General features: G+C 34.6%; 1 protein-coding gene across 6 annotated transcripts in view; it reads left to right on the forward strand.

Moving 5' to 3' along the window:
* ZNF438 (zinc finger protein 438) overlaps positions 1–20,102 on the forward strand; it is a 172,311-nt gene that overhangs the window by 30,229 nt on the left and 121,980 nt on the right. Inside the window, exon 1 of one of the 6 annotated variants that reach the window (XM_087857571.1) lies at positions 12,487–12,546. The exons of the other annotated variants lie outside the window; for them this stretch is intronic. The gene's annotated coding sequence lies outside the window, so the exon portion shown is untranslated. Of the gene's footprint in view, positions 1–12,486; positions 12,547–20,102 lie in introns of those variants that run through there. 6 annotated transcript variants of the gene reach the window in all.

Below are 20,102 nucleotides of genomic sequence, written 5' to 3' on the forward strand. Positions count from 1 at the left end.
CCTTATCCCCATATACAGTCAATTCATGTTTCATGCTCTAAATACCCCTCACATGCATCATTTTGTTACCATCTCTACGGTCTCTGCTTCAGTTTGAGCACTTATTTCTTTTCACTTATGCTACTAGAATGATCTCTAACATGCTCATCCTATATTCTATCTCAGATTTTCTCTTATTTATACTTCATACTGTTGCAGAGTGATTTTTTTTTTTAATGAAAATCTAATCACATTATTCCTACGCTCAGAATTCTTTGGGCTCCTGCACCTTCCACATAAAATCCGGTCTCTGTCCCATGCAAACAAAGGGCTTCATGATTGAGTCTCTACCCACCTGTCTAGCGTTCTTTTTTCCCCTCTTGTCCTTTACTGTATTTCAATACTGAACTTGCCTCAATTCTGAGTTCTTTTGGGTTTTTGAACCTTTGCTTGTTTTCTCCTTGCCTGAAACAGTTCTGTTTCCCCCTTGACTGCTTCAATAGGTCCTGCTTACTTCCAAGACTTAGCTTAGGGATGCCTCTGCTATTGCCTCGCTTCCCTGGGAATTAGGGAATTCCCTTGGGAATTCCCTTTCTATTCCTGGGAATTAGGTATTCCTTTTCTGTGCAACCATATAGGTATATAAATGGTACTCATTTAGCACTTAATCACTGTTCAGTTCTGCAGGTTTATTGGGTGTTTGCTCCCTCTAGACTATAATTTCTTTAAGGACAAAGATTATACTTTTCATCTGTTTCCTAATATAGCACCTAACATAATAAGAATTGTTTGTCAAGTGACTGAAAGTTAAGGACCATTTTTAATGATAAAAACTGGTCATAAAAATCAAATCTGAAGAACTTAGGACTGGGGAACAAGTGAAGTGACAGAAACACCTTAGACTTTAGTTGGATTTGTTCAAGATTCTGGTAGAATTCATGGTTCTTACAGTTTGTGACTGAGCAGGGATAGGGATTGTTGATAGATTATAGAAAACACTTGAGTGATGTTTACATTAGGTTGCCTTTTTAATTTCCTTCAGAGTTTGGATGAAATCTGGAAATAGGACCGTTGTTAAGAGTTCTTCGGCCCATTAAAAACTCTGTCCAGTAAGATGAGCAAAACTGATTCCAAAATTTTCTGATATATATATATATTTACATATATACACACACACACATACATATTATATACATATACATATATATATATATATTATATATATTATATGTATGTGTGTGTTTGTGTATATATATACTCCCTATTTATTTCATTGCTTTTTGAGAAATTTATGCAAACTTAAAAAAGTTGTATTTATTTATTTGTATTATTATAAAACTGCCATCTCTGTGATATATAAATTTTATTTTTAATATTTTAAAGGTTAATTTATTTATCCACTGTTTCTGAAAATATATGTCTGCCAAAAATTTCATAGTGGTTGTATGCTCTAGGCCTGCATTGTCTGTTACTAATTCAGTTCTCATATCATGCTAGCCACATTTCAGGTGCTCAATAATTGTATTGGACAGTACAGATACAGGATGGAAACAGTGGCTTTGAATGACCTATTAGATCAGATGAACTTAACAGATACACACACACACACACACACACACACACAGAGAGAACATTCCATCCCCAAACACCAGGATACATATTCAAGTGCACATGGAACATTCTCCAGGATAGAGCACGTGTTAGGCCACAAAATAAGTCTCAAATTTAAGAAGATTGGAATCACATCAAGCATTTTCCCCCCAACCACAGAAGTATAATACTCGAAATCAATTATAAGAAGAAACTGGAAAAAAACCACAAACACATGGATGCTAAACAGCATGTTACTAAACAATTAGTGGGTCAATGAAGAAATCAAAGACAAAGTAAAAAAATACATGTAGACAAGTAAAAATGGAAACAAAACAGTATAAAACCTTTGGGACCCACTAAAAGCTGTCCTAGATCAAGAAACAAGGAAAATCTCAAATAAGTAATCTAACCTTACACTTAAGGGGCCTGAAAAAAGCCAAAGCCCAAAATTTGTAGAAGGAAGGAAATAATAAAGATTAGAACAGAAATAAATGAAATAGAGGCTAAAAAGAAAGAAAGAAAGAAAGACCCATGAAACCAAGAGCTGGTTCTTTAAAAAGATAAATAGAATTGATAAACCTTTAGCCAGACTCATCAAGAAAAAAAAAGGACTCAAATAAAATTAGAAAGGAAAGAGGAGAAATAATTGGCACCATATAAAAGTCATGACATCATGCAATAGAAAGGATCATAAGAGACTACTATGAAAAATTATATGCTAACAAGTTGGATAACATAGAAGAAATGGGTGAATTCCTAGGAATATAATCTTCTAAAACTGAATCAGAAAGAAATAGAAAATTTGAACAGATTGATTACTAGTAATGAATTGGTAATCAAAAATCTACCAATAAACAAAAGTTCAGGACCAGGTGGATTCACAGATGAGTTCTACCAAACATTTAAAGAAAAGTTAATACTGATTGTTCTTCAACTATTTCAAGAAATAGAAGAAGGAAAACTTCCAAATTAATTTAATGAGGCCAGCATTACTATAATACCAAAACCAGACCAAGACACTACAAAAAAAGAAAACTACAGGCCAGTAATCCCCGATGACCATAGATGCAAAAATTCTCAACAAATATTAGCAAACCAAGTTTAGTAATATAGTAAAAGGATCATTCACGACAATGAAGTGGGATTTATTCCAGGGGTGAAGAGAGGGTTCAGTATCTGCAAATCACTCAACATGATTCATCACATTAACAAGAGGAAGGGTAAAACCACATGATCATCTCAGTAGAGCATTTGATAACATTCAACATCTGTTCATGATAAAAACTCTCCACAAAGAGAAGTTTAGAGGGAACATACCTCAACATAATGAAGATTATATATGACAAACCCACAGCTAACATTATCTCTTTTGCAAAAACTGAGCTTTCCTGTAAGATCAGGAATAAGACAAGGATGTCTGCGTTCACCACTTTCATTCAACATATACTGGAAGTCCTAGCTGCAACAATCAGACAAGAAAAAGAAATAAAGGGCATCCAAATTGGTAAGGAAGAAGTAAAACTCATCAGTTGCAGATGACATGATACTATGTATAGAAAACCCCAAAAATCTATTAGAACTGATAAAATAATTCAGTAAAGTTGCACAATACAAATTAATATACAGAAATCTGTTGCATTTCTATATACTAATAACAAACAAGCACAAAAAGATATTAAGAAAACAATCCCATTTAAAATTGCAGCAAAAATAATGAGATGCCTAGGAATAAATTTAACCAAAGAGGCTAAAGACCTATATTCTGAAAACTGAAGACACTGGTAAAAGAAATTAAAAGATGACTCAAACAAATGCAAGGGTATACCATACTCTTGGATTGGAAGAATTAATATTGTTAAAATGTCCATAGTACCCAAAACAATCTACAGATTCAACGGAGTTCCTGTCAAAATACCAACAATATTTTTCACAGAACTAGAACAAGTAATTGTAAAATTTCCACCTCATATAATTACAATTTTTTTTCTTCGTTGTGTACTGCTGATCTTTTAGTGATTTTTTTGAGATTCTTTAAGTACTAAGTAATACACTAATAGGGAGGTATATAATGGTGGTTAAAACAGACTTACTCCCTGTCCTCAGGGAAATTACAGTGTAATGGATGAGGCAAGACAGACAGTGAACACATCAATAACCTATGTAATTACAAAAAAAAATCCTAGAATTCGTATAGAACTACTAAAGACCTCAAATAGCCAAAAAAAATCTTGAGAAAGAAGAACAAAGATAGAAATATCAAAATCCCAGATATCAAGATACACTACAAAGCTATAGTAATCAAAACAATATGGTATTGGTACCCGGGCACGTGTACGCGCATGTGCGCGCGCGCGCACACACACAAGACACATAGATAATGGAATAGGATAGAAAGAAACCCAAGCTTATATGGTCAATCTATGATGAAGGAGGCAAGAATAGACAATGGGGGAGAAAACCAATCTCTTCAATAAATGGTATTGGGAAAACTGGATAGCTACATGCAAAAGAATGAAACTGGACCCCTCTTACACCATACACAAAGATAAATTCAAAATGGATTAAAGACCTAAATGTGAGACCTGAAACCATGAAAGTCCTAAAAGAAAGTATGGGCAGTAATCTCTTGGATTTTTTGGCCTTAACATATTTATAGATGTATTGCCTTAGGCAAGGGAAAGAAAAGCAAAAATAAATGAATTGGGACTAAACCAAAAAAGCTTTTGCACAGCAAAGGAAACCATCAAGAAAATGAAAAGGGCAACCTACTGGATGGGAGAAGATATTTGCAAATGATATTTCTGGTAACAGGTTAATATCCAAAATATGCAAAGAATTTACACAACTCAACACAAAAATCCCCCAAATAATCTGATTAAAAATAGGCATAGAACCTGAATAGACATTTTTCCAAAGAAGACCTACAGCTGGCCGGCAGACAAATGAAAAGATGCTCAGCATCAGTAATCATTAGCAAAATGCAAATCAAACCACAATGAAGTATTGCCTTACACCTGTCAGAATGGTTAGTATCAAAAAGACAAGAAATAACAAATATTGGTAAGGGTGTGGAGAAAAGGGAACTCTTATGCACTATTGATGGGAATGTAGATTGGTACCACCACTGTGGAAACATTATGGAGCTTCCTCAAAAAATTAAAAGTAGAAACACCATCTATCCAGTAATTCCACTCCTAGTCATTTACCCAAAGAAAACAAAAACACTAATTTGAAAAGATATATGCACCCTATGTTTTTTGCAGCATTATTTATAATAGCCAAGATATGGAAAACCTAAGTGTCTATCAGTATATGAATGAAGAGGTAGTGTATATATGATGGAATATTGCTCATCATAAAAAAGAATGAGGTCTTGCCACCCACAACAATATGGATGCAGCTAGAGGTTATTCTGCTAAGTGAAGTGAGTCAGACAAAGATAAATGCCATATCATTTTACTTACATGTGGGATCCAAATAACAAAACAGACAAACAAAAACCCCAGAAACAGAATCATAAATACAGAGAACAGAACTGGTGGTTGCTGGGGGAGGGGGGGTTAAGGAGAAGAGTAAATAGGTTAAAGGGATTAAGAGGTACAAAATTCCAGTTATAAAATAAATAGGTCATGAAGATGAAAAGTACAGCATAGGGAATATAGTCAATAATATAATAACGTATGGTGACAGATGGTAATTACGCTTAATCATGGGGGGGGAGCATTGTATAATGTATAGAATTGTCAAATACTGTTGTATTCCTGAAACTTAACATATAGGTCAACTGTACTTCAGTAATTAAAAAAAAATTTAATTCAGTTCCTCAATCATGCTAGCCATGTTCCAAATGCTCAATAATTGTATACCGATATAGGATATTTTCATCATTGTCTTAACAATAATTTAGTCAGATGATTAGGATATAATCTCAAATTACTTTTTTTAAAAAATCCAGACTTGTCCCTTAAACATGTGTTTTTAATATAAAATAAAACATAGATACGGAAGACCACTTAAATCAAATACATGGTTTACTGAATTATTGCAATGCTGATAATGCCCAGGTCAGGAAATAGAACTTTGTCAATCATCCTTGAAACTCTTCCATGTGTACTGTGTCAGTCACAACCCTCTTTTCTCTCTTAAATGATCATTATCCCAATTTTCATAGTAATTACTTACATTTTTCTTTTTAATATTTATGGAGTTAATTAGCTTCCTTTGACACTGTAGTTTGGTTTTAACCAAAATAAAAACATTTTTATTGCAATACAATTTCCATGCCATTAAATTAACCTATTTAACATATAGTTTGGTAGTTTTAGTATAGTCAACAGAATTATACAGCCATCACTACAATCTAGGTTTAGAACATTTTCATCATCCCAAAAAGAAATCTGTACCTGTTAGCAGTCACTCCCCATCCCTGTTTTTCCAATCACTCCAGCCTTGACAACCATTAATCTACTTTCTGTCTATATATTTGCTTATTCTGGCTTTCCATGTAAATTGAAGCATATAGTATGTGGTCTTTTGTGTCTGACTTCTTTCATTTAGTATAGTGCCTTTGAGATTCATTGATGATGTAGCATATATTAATATTTTAATCCTTTTTGTTGCTGAATACTATTCCATTATATGGATATGGCACATTTTGTTTATCCATTCATCAGATGATGGACATTCGGGTTGTTTCCACTTATCGGCTATTACGATTAATGCTGCTGTGACATTTATGTTCAAGTTTTTGTGTGGATATATGTTTCTTTTCCTTTGAGTAGTTACTTAGTAGTGGGAATTGCTGGGTCAAATGGTACCTTATGTTTTAACCTTTTTGAGGAACTGCCAAAATGTTTTTGTAATTGGCTGCACCATTTTTCATTCCCACCAACAATGTAGAGGATTCTAATTTCTCCACATCTTCATCAGTACTTGCTCTTTCTCTTTTTGATTATAGCCATCTTACTGGCTATGGAGTGTTGTCTCACTGAATATTAAATTGATTAAAAATGTATTGTGTTTTTCACTTGCATTTCTCCAGTGGTTAATGATGTTGAGCATCTTCTCACGTATTTATTAGACATTTGTAAATCTTCTGTGGAGAAATGTCTATTCAAGCCTTTTGCTTATTATTTAATTTTTAATTAAATAACTTTATTTTTATTAATGAGTTAGAAAGGTTCATTATTACTGATAGCAGTTTCTTTTTAGATATATGATTTACAGTTATTTACTTCCATTCTGGTTTTCCCCCATTTTCTTGATAGTATATCATTTACAGCACAAAAGATTTTAATTTAGAGATATCCCAGTTTATCTGTTTTTTCTTTTTGTCACTTGTACTTCTGGTATGATATTTAACAAATGATTGTCTAATCCAAGGTCACAAATTTTCTGCTCTTCTTCTAAGAGTTTTGCAGTTTTAACATTTACATTGATTTCTATGATCCATTTATTTTATATTTTATTTTATTTTTTTAAAGATTATTTATTCAAGAGACTGAGCAAGAGAGAAAGAGTATATGAGCAGGGGCAGAGGGGGAGGGAGAAGCAGGCTCCCTGCTGAGCTGGGGCCCCAACATGGGTCTCTATCCCAGGACCCTGGAATCATAACCTGAGCTGAAGGCAGACACATAACCGACTGAGCCACCCAGGCGCCCAGTGTGATCCATTTTTAGTTAATTTTTGCATATGGTGTAAGGAAGAAGTCCAGCTTGGTATTTTTGATTGTGGATATCCAGTTGTCCCTGCACCATTTGTTAAAAAAGATTATATTTTTCCCATTAAATTGTTTTGGATAATGCCCTATCAAAATTGACCATAAATGTAATAATTTATTTCTGGACTCTCAATTTCTTTCCATTGTTTTACATGTTTATCTGAATGCCAGTACCATACTATATCAATTACTGTAACTATATAGTAAGTTTTGAAATTGGGATATGTGAGTCTTCCAACTATCTTTTCCATTTTTTGAGATTGTTTGGCTATTTTGGGTCTTTTGCATATCCATGTGAATTTTAGGATAAGTTTTTCAGTTTTTGCAGAAAAGGTAGCTTGGATTATAATAAGAATTGTGCTGAATATGTAGAATAATATGGGAAGTATTAACATCCTATCAGTATCAAGTCTTAACAGTCCATGGACATGGAATGTTTTTTCATTTATTTGTCTTTAATTTCTTCTAATAGTATTTTGTAGTTTCTAGGGTGCAAGTTTTATACTATTTTTGTTAAATACATTCCAAGTATTTTGATCTTCTTGATGTGATTGTAAATGGAATTGTTTTCTTAATTTCATTATTTCATTTTTGGGTTAGTCATTGCTGTTGTATAGAAAAAAAAAAGAATTTTATATATTATTCTTGTATTCTGCAACCTTGCTGAACATGGTTGGTTATTTTAAAAGTTTTTTTTTTTTTTTTTTTTTTTTAGTAGATTCCTTAGGATTTTCTGTATACAAAATTATGTCATCTATGAAGAGAGATGGTTATACTTACTCCTTTCCAATCTGGATGCTTTTTTTGTTTTTGTTTTTGTTTTTTCTTGCCTAATTGCATTGGCTGAACTTGCAGTGAAATGTTAGGTAGAAGTGTAAGAAATAGGATGCAGTTCTCTTGTTTCTAGTTTTAGGAGGGACACATTCAGTCTTTCATTATTGAGTATGATGTTAGCTGTGAGTTTTTTGTAGATGTCTTTTGTCTGGTTGAGGAAATTCTTGGTTTGTTGAATGCTTTTTATAAGAGGGTGTTGGTTTGGCAAATGCTTTTTCTGTGTTTATTGATATGATCATGTAGTTTTAAAAAAATTTGTTAATGTAGTATTGGTTAATTTAGTTAATATGATATTTATTGGGGTTTTTTGTTTGTTTGTGTATTGAACCAACCTATCATTCCTGGTGTAAAACTCACTTGGTCATGGTTTTAGTACTTTTTACATATTGCTGGATTTGCTTTTCTAGTATTTTGTTGAGGATTTTTGCATCTATATACATAAAGAATATTGGTCTGTAGTTTTCTTATGTCTTTGTCTAGTTTTGGTATCAGAGTAATACTGACCTGTAGAAGTGTTCTCTCCATTTATATACATATATATGTGTGTGTGTGTATGCATATGTATCATATATGTGTATATATGTGTATGTATTATATAACCAATGAAGCCCTCTGGGTCTGCACCTATATTTGTTGGAAGTGTTTTAATTACTAACTCAATCTCTTTACTTGTTATAGGCCTATTCAGAGTTTATATTTTTTCTTCAGTCAATTGTAGTAAGAATTTGTTTTCATCCATGTACTCAATTGGCTGATGTACAGTTGTTCATAGTATTTGTTTATAATAACTTTTGTTTCTAGAAGGTCAGTAGTAGTGTTCATTTGTTCATTCCTGATTCTGGTAATTTGTGTGTTCCTTCATTTTTTTTTTTTTTTTTCTGGGTTACTCCAGCTAAAGATCTTTCAATTTTGTTGCTCTTTTCAAAGAACCAGCTTCTGTTTTCATTGATTTTCTTTCTCATTTTTCTCTTCTGTATTTCATTTGTTTGCACTTTAATCTTTATTATTCCCTTCTTTCTGTTTGCTTTTCTGTTTGCTCTTCTTTTTCTCAGTTCTTAAGATGGAACTTTAAGTTTTTCATTTGAGATCTTTCTTCTTTTTTAGTATAGGCATTTACAGCTATAAATTTTACTGTAAGCACTGCTTTCTTTAGCTGTACCCCATAAGTTTTGGTATGTTGTTTTGATTTTCATTCATGTCAGGGAATTTTCTTATACCCTTTATGAGTTCTTATTTGACTTATTGGTTATTTAGCAGTATAATGTTTTATTTCCACATATTTGCAAACTTCCAAAATTTCCTTCTTTAATTGCATTCTATCATGGTCACAGAACATTCCTTGCATGATTTTAATCACTTTAAATTATTGAGGCTTGTCCATGGCCTTGAATTTGGTCTACCTTAGAGAATGTTTCATGTGCACTTGAGAAGAATGTGTATTGTGTTGTTGTTGGGTGAAATGTTCTATAGATGCCTATTAGGTCTCATTGGCCTAAGTTTTGTTCAAATCCTCTATTTCGTTTTGGATTTTCTTCTTGGTTGTTCCATCTATTATTCAAAGAGGATACGATGTCTTCCATTATTGTTTTTGAATTGTTTATTCTTTTGATTCTGTTACTGTTGTCTTAAAGTTTGTTTTTTTTCTCTTTCTCTTATGGTCCCTCTTTGCATAGTGTGTCTTTTTCCTAACTTTTACTTTCAACCTATTTGTATCGTTGCACCTAAAATGTGTCTCCTGTAGGGACACTCTTGCCCTTTAACAACACAGGGGTTGTGGTGCTGACCCCCAGCACAGTTGAGATCCACATATAACTTTTGATTCCCCCAGAACTCAACTACCAGTAATGTACTGTTGACCAGAAGCGTTACTAATAACATAATAGTCAATTGACAGATATTTTGTATGTTACATATTTTATGTGGATATGTTATATGTTCCAATAAAGTAAGCTAGAGAAAAGAAAAATATGATTAGGAAAATCATAAGGGGGGTGCCTGGGTGGCTCAGTTGATTAAGCATCTGTCTTCTGCTCAGGTCATGATCTCGCGGTCCTGGGATCAAGCCCTGTGTCATGCTCCCTACCCAGTGAGGAGTCTGCTTCTTCCTCTCCCTCTACCTCTCCCCCCTGCTCATGCTCTCTCTCTCTCTCTCTCAAATAAATAAATAAGTAAATAAATAAAATCTTTTAAAAAAATTAATAGGAAGAGAAAAATACATTTACAGTACTGTACTGTATTTATTGAAAAAAATCCACATTAAATGGACTTGTACAGCTCAAACCATGTTTTTCAAGGGTCAGCTATCATTGGACTTCTAAAAATATCTGATATCATCTGCTTTTTGATTGGGTTGTTTAATGTGTTCACATTTAATATTATTGATATGGATGGTTTTGCATCTGCTGTTTTGCTTTTTGTTTTCTGTAGGTCTCATGCCTTTTTTTGTTCTCTTGAATTCTTTTAAACTTAAGTGAATTCTTTTGAATTAAGTGAATATCTTCCAGTGTGGTATTTTTTGTGCCTTAATCATTTTGAAGTTATGTATCTTGAGTTATTTTCTTAGTGTTTGCTCTAGGTTTTACAATATACATTTTAACTTAGAAGACTCTATTTCTCATTTTTACTTATATTCAGCAGAATAAACTTTTCTCCTGTATAGCCCCATTTTCTCTCTCCCCACTTTTTGCTGCCATTATTATATGTATTATGTCTATATGTTGTAGAAACCCAACAATATATTGTTATAATTTTTACTTTATATATTTTCATGTCTTTTATTTTTTATCTATCTATTCATTTGAGAGCGAGAGAGAGAGCACACAAGTGAGGGGAGGGGCAGAGGGAGGGGGAAGGGGACAAGCAGACTCCCTGCTGAGAATGGAGCCTGCCCCGCTGGGCTCAGTCCCAGGATCCTGAGATCATGACCTGAGCCAAAGTCAGACACTTAACTGACTGAGCCATCCCAGTGCCCCCTAATCTTATGTCTTTTAAAGAAGCTGAGAGAAGAAAGGAGGGTAAATATGTATTTATAGAGTTAATTGTATTAGCCTTTCTATTTTTAATTCTCTTCTTATATTTGTGTGGCTTTGAGTTTCCATTTGGTGTTATTTCCTTACTCTAATACAGCTTTCCTCTCACCTCTTCATCTGTTTTGTTATTGCAAATATAGAAAATTTGTGTATGTTATTAGCCCAGCAGTATATTTGTATGCATATTGTTTTATTGAATTACTCTCTAAATCAGTTAAGAAAAGAAAGGGGGAATTAACTGAGTTTTCTATTTGATGTATCACCTTACACCAATAGAAAACTGGCATCATTTAAGTGTGAATTTCTTCTGTTAACAGAACCAACAGAGTAACAGCTGTCCATGAGCTTTGATTGTGTAAACAAGATAAATTGTAATTAGAATTGAGAAAGAGAAATTTAAAGAACAGTCATTTGATCTAAATGAAAAGTCATGCTTTATAGAGTAATATGTAAAATCTCTCCATCTGCTTTTCTTAAATTGGTCTTTGAGCTAGTCAGAAGCAGGGGCAGCAGCATTAAATATTTCTTCCACATCCACCCAAGACTGAAGGAGTTAGTTGTCTCTAGCTATTCCTGTCTGAGTGTGCTTTTTTTTCTGCGAGTGGCTTGGGTATTGTCTTTGAGAATGAGGTATCAGTTACAGCCCCATCCAGAGATGGGTCACTGCTCAAGGTCTTTCAGATTTAACCACATGTTAAATTGGCAACTGAGTGCACATGAATCTCATACAGCTCAACAAGATAATGGCAGAACCTGAAAGTAAAAATCCAGGCTTATTATACTATCAACAACAAAAAGCACTAGAGTAAGAAAAATCAAAGAGAAATAATAAATTTAGTGGGACACTGTGACAGCAGGCATAAGCTGGGACTGTCTCAAGCAAACTGACACACATGGACACTTTACCAGATGTATATTTTCTCAAAAACCTCCTAACTCCATACTCTGGATTACTATTGTCCCAACAAAGCTATGCCCTCAGTATGAGTCACTTGTTTGTGACGATTTAGTAATTTCTACATTATGTTCGTGGAAAAGAACTTGAAGCATTCCTCCTAGTCAGTTTCATTCATTCGGCATTTCTTTTTTTCTAGAACATTTTCTGTTCATCTTAAAACTTTCATTAAATTTTGCATGCCTTCAGTTTTAAAGTAAAGACATGTAATAAATTTCCCACATTATGCTCCCTTAAATTAGTTCCTTTGTTATCTTAATAAAAATATACAGTAATTAAAAATGAAATTTGGGAATGAAAGGAAGGCAGTTTCTACATGTTGGACAAAAATGGATTATTTGAATATGATTATAATAATACTTTACATTCTATTACAGAATTAATTAAAAGGATTCACTGTATGTCTTATGAGTGTTTACCGGAACCTTGGGAGACAGGTAAGTGACAAGCATTTTTTGCAGAGATATTTCTGAAACATTAAATAATTTGATCTCATAGGTTCCTGACAAAGTTCCTGACAAAGTGACTTACCTCTTTTTCTCTTAAAACACTAGTAGAAATATCATATTTACATGCATCTTAATGTAACATTTCTCTAGGATCCAACAGGTCATATTTTCCAGGGAGCCGAGGGTTATTTTCTGTCATATTTATAATGAAGACATTTAATAAGACGCATAAGTTTGGCACGTACCAGAACTTAAAGCACTAAAAAAATAAAATAAAATAAAAAATAAAAAATAAAAAAAAATCAGTAAATGCAATGTGGTACCTGGATTAGATCTTGTGACTGAAAAAAGGCATTAGTGGAAAAGCAGGAGAAATCCAAACAAAGTGTGAGGCTTAATTAATAGCAGTATATCAACATTAATTCCTTAGTTTTGCCAAAACCATGATTATGTAAGGTGTTAAAATTGAGTGAGGGGTATACAGGAACTCCATAGTATCCTTGCAACTTTTCTGTAAATCTAAAATTATTCCCAAGTAAAAATTCACTTAACACAGAAGAAAATCAAGGTTGATTTATTTGAAAATTATACTTTTGAAGTAGCTTTTCTCTGTAATAGTTTGAAAAATCAGAATTGTTACCTTTTAAAAAATCCAGATTCCGTGAATAGGGATGCAAGGGAATACGTGACTGTAGGTTTCATTTTTCAGTTCAGAGGAGGGTGTGGGATTTCAGATTTTGGATATTGGCATGGTGTTTGTGACCATCTCCGTACACCTGATCACAGACTTGCCCTTTGATTCTTTTAAGGTGCTTCTGTGCTCTTTGGTAGTTTTGTACAGCACTTTGTATTAATGAAAGCAGTTTCCCCGTGCCATGCCTTTTTCTTTTTCTTCTCTTTACTTTAATATATTGTCGGAGGCCAAAAGGCCAGTAATGGGCCTCCAGTTTGGAGTTGAGACCCTCTCAGTGTCGTCTTGTTCAGTTCCACCTATGTGAGCTTCTAGGTCAAGTACGAGACATAGTTGACCTTTTGTTAAGGAGTATGAATAAAGATGAACATGACTCTTAAATAGCCATTTCTGTAATTGAGCTAAAATAATTTATTGCTGTCAGATAATAGAAATTCTCAGTTTCAAAAATGAACTCTTAGCAGTATAACTCTTTTAAATTTCTATAAATATTAAAAGGCTACAAGAATGGAACTCTGTAGTTTGCTGAAACTATTACATAACTTTTCATTAATAAAAGTAAAATAGCCATGCTGGTCTTATAAATGGTTTCCTGCTTCTGTTGCCAACTTTAATGATTTTAGTTAAACTTAAATTTCATAAAAGGAAATAGAACTATATTATACTTAAAGGATATAGACATTTAAAACAACAACAGGCCTGAGTGACTATTGCAGAATAATTATTAGGCTAAGAGATTTCTGTTTTGCTTGATGGTATTTATTCAGAATTGGTATTATCAATCTCATGTTAATAGAATTGATATCTTTACTTCTTAGTTGTGTAACATAATTTTGCGAAATCTCGGTAAAGAAGTTCAGAAAAATGGAAGACAGCTTTTTCAGGACAAGTTTAAATTCCTTTGATCGTGTAATAGTTCATACATAAAAAACAAACAAAAAACCTCTTTTATTAATCTTTTGTGCTAGAAGAGCCCTGAAAGTGTTGTTTTTAGAGACTTCCTTTATCATTCAGCTGACTGTCCTTTTGTGGTCATCTAAAATATAAATGAGAATAGCTAATATGTATTGAGCACTTTCTATGTACCAGGCACTTACAGTGATCTGATTTAATCTTCACAAATACAAAAATAGTTAGGAATTCCCTTTGTAGATGTGGCGGGGGAAAGGAACAGATGTCTCCAGGCTAGCCCTGAGGCTTTGGTGCAGAAAGAACAGGTACCCATGGTGTGCAGTACCTACTGTTTGGTTCATAATGTTACCAGATTCCAGGAAATCCTTAATCCATGGATACATGGTAAACTGCAGAGTACTTTAATTCTTCTGGGGAAAGGGGTGTCTGATCACACTGGGTGACCTAGAGCAGATTGGCCTGGGGTGACTAGCCTGGAGTACAATCTCTTGTTCCCTGTTTCAGCCTAGATCTGGCTCATTCTATGGTTCCCTAACATGTCAGTTGTTCTCTGTCACCTGATTAACTGCTGAACACTCACTCATTGTGTGCTTCATTGATCATAAGCCAAGAACTTTTGGCAGCTCTGGGGAACATGATCTCAGCGTGCCTCCTGGTCAGTGTTGGGCAACTAGAAGTTGTTAGTTGGGGTGAAGATTTGGATCCAGAAGCCAGGACACATGCCAGAGGCCAGAGATGTGGTAATTGAGCAGCTGACACGTGAAATGCAGCTATCCAGACTCAGTCAATAGGGCAGGAGTCAGAAATAGAGTAGGCACGTGACTTTGAAAGGTGATTTTTGAAGTTTATGACGGGTGGCTATGAACTTCGTACATATAAAATACAGTTAACATTTGAACAATGTGGACTTTAGGGGTCCTGCCCCACTCCCATAGTCAAATCACATATAACTTGTGACTACCCTAAAACTTAACTACAAATGGCCTATTGTTGACAGGAGGACTTGCTAATAATGTAAACAGTTGATTAACACATATTTTGTACATTATATGTATTATATACTGCAGTCTTACAATAAAATAAGTTGGAGAAAAGAAAACGTTATTAAGAAAATTGTAAGGAAAATACATTAGAGTACAGTACTGTATCAAAAAAAAAATCCATGCAGTGTTTTTTTTTTTTTTTAAGATTTTATTTATTTATTTGACAGAGAGAGAGAGCACAAGCAGGGGGAGTGGCAGGCAGAAGGAGAAGCAGGCTCGCCTCAGAGCAAGGAGCCTGATGTGGGACTCCATCCCAGGACCCTGGGATCATGACCTGAGCCGAAGGCAGATACTTAACCGACTGAGCCACCTAGGCGTCCCCAAATCCATGCAGTTCAAATCCGTGTTTTTCAAGGGTTAACTGTAATTCTGTTTTTTTGAAGAAGAATAAGAGTTACTTACCAGCTTATTCATCAAAGTCCTCATTACACCATGCAGAAATCTCTGTAACTTCTCCCCATCAGTTCTCGCTATGTCTTTCTGTAGCTCTAAATCTCCAGTCTCTCTTACACTTGAAAGCATAAAATACACATAAAAATACAAAGTCTCCTTTGCTATCTTGTCTTCTTCATGGTCTTTAAAAGTTGGCATTCTTCAGGGCTTAGTCCTTGGCCACCTTCTATATTTATTCCCTATGTGGTCTCATGTGACCCCTTGCTTTAAATGCTTTCTGTTCTCCCAGATTTATTCCTTACCTTGATCTCTCCTGTGAGCTCCAGGCTCATATCTGTGGCTGCCTATTCAACATCTATTTGAAAGTCTAATTTGAAACATTTCAAACTTAACATGTCAGAAATAGAACTCTTGGACTCTCCTCCCCAAATGTGTTCCTGCCCTCCTTCTTCGTCTCAGTAAATGATCCACACGGTTTTGCTCAGGCCAAAAACTAGAGTCCATCTTGAGTTTTCTCTTTCCTTCTTAACCCATATCCAGCCCATTAGTAAGACCTACATATCCTCCTTTTGATATATATCCCAAATACCCCTGTATTGCCTCCACCCACTACTTCCCTAATATAATACAACCTGTCGTCGTCATAAGTTGCCTGGATAATAGCAACAGTCTTGTAACTGGCCTTCCTTATCTCCTCCTTGCACCTCTGCAGTCAGTTCTCCATACAGGGGCAAAAGTGTTTTTTTGTTTTGTTTTGTTTTGTTTTGTTTTAATGTTAAATGGTTCCTGTCCTTTTTCCTGTTCAGAACCCTTGAGTGACTACCCATCACACTCAGGATAAAACCCCAGGTCTCACCATGTTCTGCCAGGCCCTCCTTGTTCTGCCTGCTGACTTTATCTCCTACCATTGTCTGTCTTGCTCACTGTGCTCTAGCCACAGTTGCCTTTTTGCAATTCCTTAAATTCTCCAAGTCCATTGGAATCAGCTCAATCCCTCTTACTCCCTACCCTACATCCTCATTCCAACCAGCTCAGCCTCCCGCCTGATACCAGTGGAGGTAAATTTAGAGAGAACAAAAGTACATATCCAAGGCTCTCTAGCGTATGTAGTAAGTGAGGTTACACTAGACATTTTGCAGCCTTATTCCAAGTTTCTGTAATTTGCGTTGCTTTCAAGTGGAAGAGGAACCGGAGATTTAGAGCTACAGAAAGACATAGCTAGAATCAATGGGAGAAGTTGCAGAGAGAATTTCTGCTTAGTATAATGAATGCCATAATGAATAAATTGGCAACAATTACATGTACGTGCAAATAAACGGGGCTCCTTCGCTGGACAGTGAGTCCTCCCGCATTGGCAGTATGAATAATTGAGGCTGATCAGGTTGAGGCTCCACAAATAGTGGAGGGAAATGTGCTGGAGTGGAGGACGGGAGAATTGATTTTGAGAGCTTCCTAACTCAGATTATGTAAGTTTTTAGAATCTTTTAGAATCTTTTTTTTTTTTTTTTCCTCCAGAGCACTCTTTCTCAGAGTCTTTCTCAGATTTATTCTCCTGTATTTGTATTGGAAGCTTTCACCAAAAAAGGCCAAGCACCTCTAGGGGAGGTTTCCAATATTTGAAGAGAAAGAAGAGCTCCCTGTTTCAGGGTTGATTCCAGTCAGACTGGTCAGATCCCATCCAAAGGAAATGACTTTAAGACATTTTTCTTTCTTCCATTTTTTATTTAGAATTTATTTTGATTAATTTTTGGTCTAAATTAAATAATACATATACACACAAATTCCCTGATAGGTTTTAGTTATTAAACAAAAAATTCACTGAGTCGCAGAAGTAAGAGAATAATATGTGGTAACAGCCTTTTTGTTGTTGTTGTTGTTGTTGTTGTTGTGAAAATAGCCTTTTGATCAGGGTTTGCTAGAAATTTGCTATAATGTAATTAGAAGAAAATTCAAAAACGAAATTTGTGCTATTACTCAATTTGACTTAAAAAAAGATATAAACTGGGTTTATGACAGCCTAGCCTTGGAGGAAACATTTGCTTCCTGCCACCCACATGTCTGTCTTCAACCTCCCCAAAAACATCTGCTCTTTTTTTTTTTTCTCAATAAATATATAAACTATTTAATAGTTTAGTGAGGGCTTCAGTCAGGGCATCTACCAACACAAATAGTAAAGGGCAAATATTTTTAAGAAAAGAGTAGTGAAATAAATACTTTTTTATGCATAATTATGGTTTGAGAGTAGAGAATCCTACTTTTTAATATTTATTGATTTACCACCTTTTAAGCATAAGTTTACTGAGAAGCAAAATCTGTGCCTTTTCTGTATTAAATTCCTAGTGTGTGTGTGTGTGTGTGTGTGTGTGTATAAATAAAATAAGCACCCTTTACATTGATGTCTCCTTTTTTAGTAAGGTATGCCAAGCAGGTTTTTAAAGGGAGATCAGTTTTCTTTTCAACCTTTAAAGTTCAGTAACCTGAATCTAGAAGTGAAATATCTTTCAGTATGGAGCAGGGAAGGAAGTAAAAAGGAGGCAAGATAGGAAAGTTTGATATATTTAAAATCTCATTCTCCTGGAGAGGAGGGTGTTGGGCACAGAAAGAATTTCTAAAGTCTGCATAGGGGTGTTCTTGAAGATCTGGCTGAACACCACACTGTGCATTCAATTCGAAACCCCTAGAAACTGGCAAGGACAACTTGTAAGGAATGAAAACTTACCAGTTCTTCATAAGAATGAGTCCTAGAATAAAGGTTTCTCTACACAAGTCCTAAAAGAGCTTAAAACCAAGGCTCAAAAGAATCACGTTAATCCACAAGTAACTTAACTGTCTGACAGAAGTTTAACACTCTATAAAGTAATACAAAAACATTTAGCCCTCAGCAACATAAAATTCACAGTAAATTACATCCAGTTAAGCATTACTTGATAAACAAAGAAACAAGAGAAAAATCTCATAATGAGGAGACAATAAAAATAGACCCTAAAATGACAGAGATGACAGTTAGCAGACAAGTACATTAAAGCAGCTATTGTAAATATGGTCCGTATAAATAAAACATAACGAGGGGTGAAATACAAAATATATATAAAAAAAAAAATTGGAACATCCAGAGATTTAAAAATGCAGTAACTAGGTGGGATTAAATGCAGATTAGATCTTTCGGGAGAAGAGGTCAGAGAGGTCAGTGAGAATTCAACCAAAAGGATAGAGAGAAAAAAGATTGAAAACGATGAAGGCAACTTGGTGCCCTTTAGGAAAAATGCCATGAGTCTAACATAAGTGTAAGTGGAGTCTCAGAATTTTGGGGGGGGAGGGCAAGAGAGAAAAAAAATTTAAATAAATAATGGCTGAAATTTCCCCCAATTTGAAGTAAACTCTAAACCCACAGATCCCAAAAATTAAACAGACCCCAGGCAAGATACGTACACCCCAAGGCACAATGTAAGAAAATTGCTGAAAATCAGTGATAAAGAAAAAATTTTAAAAGCTGTCAGAGGGAAAAAAAAGCATTGTGTACAAAGGAATAAAGTTAAGAATTTAGACAGCAAACTTACCAGAAACTGTTCAAACCAGAATGCAATTTAATAGCATTTTTTAAGTGCTAAAAAATTGTCAACCTAGTACTCCGTAGTAACAAAAATATTTTAGGAAGTTAAGGAGGAAAAAACATAAGGGAGAAAGAGCTTTTTTAGACAAAAATGGAGACAACGTAAGACCAGCAGACTTACCTTATAAGAAATATTAAAGGGATTTCTTTAAGCAAACAGGAAGTGGTAGCAGATGAAAATTTGGACTATACAAAGGAATGAAGAATCCCTTAAACGTAAGAATTTTTTTGTTTGTATTTTAGATTTTTTTTAAAGGTAACTGTTTGAAGCAAAAAATAGTAACAGTGTCTGTCTAGTGGAGTTACAACATGTAAAAATAAAATGTCTGACAACAATAGCTCAAAGAATTGGATAGGGGAAAGGAAGCATATTGTTGTAAGAATCTTTTTTTTTTTTTTAAGATTTTTTAATTTATTTATTCAACAGAGATAGAGACAGCCAGCGAGAGAGGGAACGCAGCAGGGGAGTGGGAAAGGATGAAGCAGGCTCATAGTGGAGGAGCCTGATGTGGGGCTCGATCCCAGAACACTGGGATCACGCCCTGGGCCGAAGGCAGACGCTTTAACGACTGCTCTACCCAGGCGCCCGGAAAAAGAGTTTTAACTAATAAGAAACTGTTGGTGGATATGAAATGAACTCCTAAAAAAATAATCCAAAAGAAAATAGGAAAAAAGGGGAAAAAGGAAGAAAGAACAGAAAGGACACATAGAAAACCTGCAACAAGATGGTAGAACTACATACAACCATATCAGTAATCACATTGAATGTAAATGATGTACTCTAATTAGAAGGAAAGATTGTCAGGTTGAATAAAAAAGTAAGAGTAAACTCAGTGTTGTTCTCAATAAACTCCTGAAATAGGTTAGAAAAAGGGTGGGAAAATATATACAATGT

This window comes from Ursus americanus, chromosome 31 (assembly GCF_024610735.1).
Source record: "Ursus americanus isolate L20-20 chromosome 31, mUrsAme1.1.p, whole genome shotgun sequence".
In the NCBI taxonomy this organism is placed as follows: Eukaryota; Metazoa; Chordata; class Mammalia; order Carnivora; family Ursidae; genus Ursus; species Ursus americanus.